At 44.9% G+C, this 2629-nt stretch overlaps 1 pseudogene; it reads right to left on the bottom strand.

Moving 5' to 3' along the window:
* Nucleotides 1–543: 543 nt before the first annotated feature.
* On the bottom strand, nucleotides 544–2268 carry LOC109677780 (histone deacetylase 3 pseudogene; annotated as a pseudogene).
* Nucleotides 2269–2629: the final 361 nt, after the last annotated feature.

Raw genomic sequence — 2629 nt, 5'->3', positions numbered from 1 at the left:
GGTAGAAATCACTCTCTCACTTTATCTTGCTCATTCAAAATACTTACCAAATAAGTGACTCTTAAAATAGTATTCAAGCACTGACTCCAAATAGTGTGCCATTTGAATACCATAGAAGCATTTGAAAATGGTGATTTTAACTATAAAATAGTAACTCTAGGTTATTCAGAAGTAGAAGTTAGGATATCAGATCCAGAAAAATCAATGCTATTGGACCAGTTAATAACTCAGAAACAAAATCACAAAGACCCCTTTGGCCTGTGAAAATGGTGAGACCTATAGTGAAGACATTTGGGAAAAATTTAGATCTGTTATATTCAAATGGAATTCTCTCTAAAGTTTCCTCTAACATCTGCTTTCTCAATGCCAACAAAAAATGGTAATACAATTCAACCATATTTTTATTTTTATTATTATTTTTTTAAAGATACAAAAATACCAATTTGGTTTATTGGATAAAAAGTGGTAAAATGGACATAAAGCCAAAAGTTAGAATTCGACATTTTCATATCCTTTCCTACTTGAAACCACACTACCCATCATCTGGGGTTAAGGTGTTAGGGAGCCAAAGCCTCCAAAACTCTTATTCTTCACCTGCCCTTGAACAAGGCCGCAGTAAGAAAACCCAGGAGAGGATGCCAGAGGCAATCTCAGTCCTGTCTACCCCTCCACCCCTAAAAGTCTCTGGGTTAGAAGGAAACAGGGAACAAATAAGGGGCCAGAAGAACTGGGGAAAGGCCTCTAGGGCCCACACCCATAATCATCCAGAGACAGTTATCCCTGTCTCCATCCCATCCTGAGGTACCATCATCAAGCTGTGGTAGAGAAAGGAAAAGGGATTAGATGGTTCTAGAATCATATGTGGTCTTCAAGTCCTTCCCCTGAATTAGTAAAAGCCCAGAACTGGTGAAACCACATCTTTCCCTCCCACACAACCAAGAGGTGAAAAGAAATTCGTTGGAACACAGCATCCTGAGCTGTTCTTAAATTTCCACATCACTTTCCTTGTCATTGTCATGGTCTCCATCATAAAGTTCATTGGGTGCCTCTGGCCTGCTGTAGTTCGCCTCTGGCCTGCTGTAGTTCCCCTCAGGACCCCTCTCCTCTGCATCTGCCTCATCAGTCCTGTCATAGGTCAGGAAGTCTGCAGGCACATCGTGGATCTAGACACTAGGTGCATGGTTCAGCATCTTTAGGTTTTCAAAGATTGTCTGGCGGATCTGATCCAGATAATGGCGTGAGTTCTGATTCCCGATGCGGGTGCTGACATCTGGATGGAGGGTAAAGTCCGGGGCAAAGTACTCGAAGTACTCACTATAGGGAAGGTCTTCACTGATGGCCTCTTCTACCAGAAGGATGTCTCATATGTCCAGCAGCAGGCAACATTTCGGACAGTATAGCCAACACCACCTAGCTCTTGACATATTCAACGCATTCCCCATGCCCTCGTATGCTAAGATTGAAACAGCCCAATCTATCACAGCCCAGAGAGTCAGCTCCACACTGGAGCACAATGCATGTGGGTTGGTAGAAGTCCACCACCTGGTTGATGACCGGCTGGAAAAGGTGCTTGTAACTCTGGTCATCAATGCGATCCCGTAAGGGCACATTGAGACAGTAGTAGCGGCCACTCTCTGCTCCAACTTCATACATGTCACCTGTCCCAGGGAAGAAGTACTTTCCGTATTTGTGAAAGGACACAGTCACAACGCGGTCAGTGAGGTAGAAGGCTTCCTGAACCCCGTCACCATGGTGGCTGTCGATGTCAATATAGAGCACCCGAGGGTGGTACTTGGGGAGCTCCAGGATGCCAATTACAATGTCATTGACATAGCAGAAGCGAGAAGCCTCAAACTTCTTAGCATGGTGAAGACCACCAGCCCAGTTAATGGCAATCTCACAGATCTTGTTGTTCAGTTGGGTTGCTCCTTGCAGAGATGCACCTGTGTAACGGAAGCAGAACTCAAAAAGCCGGGGAAACACTGGGCAGTCATCGCCCACATCGAAGGCATTAAGGCTGTTGGTGAAGCCTTGCATATTGGTGGGGCTGACTCTCTGCAGGAAGTCAATGTAGTCCTCAGAGTGGAAGAGGCACATGTCATGCTGGGAGGCCTGGTATGGCTTGAAGACGATCATCTTCTTATAGAGACCATAATGCAGGACCAAGCTATGGGTCAATGCAAAGCGATGGGGCTTCATAGGGTGCCCAGCTCTGTGGTGGAAGTTGCGCACGTCGGGGTTGTAGAAATAGGCCACAGTTTTTGCCATGGTGCGGGCAGGACCAGGTCTTGCCCCCCGCCCGCTGCCCACCCCACCCCTGCTAGTGCATCTGAGCCATATTTTTAATACCGTGGGTTTCACATTGTTTACATTTGTCATGTCATAATTTTTTGTTTTAGCAAATGGCCCTTAGATTTTTGTTTAAGATTCCTTAGAACAATTTCTGGGAGACCTTATAACTAAATTCTCCTTAGGAAATGATTGTTTGTATCAGAAATCAGAGCTGATTGAAGCAAAGTTTGTGAAGCGACAGTGCCAGGGCTTGCTACCTGCTGCTTGATGGCATGGTGTTTATTTCCTTACAAAATCGGATTAGTCTGTAGTTTACTGGCATTTATTTGTTATTATT

Source organism: Castor canadensis, chromosome 3 (genome assembly GCF_047511655.1).
Source record: "Castor canadensis chromosome 3, mCasCan1.hap1v2, whole genome shotgun sequence".
Lineage (NCBI taxonomy): Eukaryota > Metazoa > Chordata > Mammalia > Rodentia > Castoridae > Castor > Castor canadensis.
The sequence above is the reverse complement of the archived record's forward strand: the minus strand, read 5'-3'. Positions and strand labels throughout refer to the sequence as shown.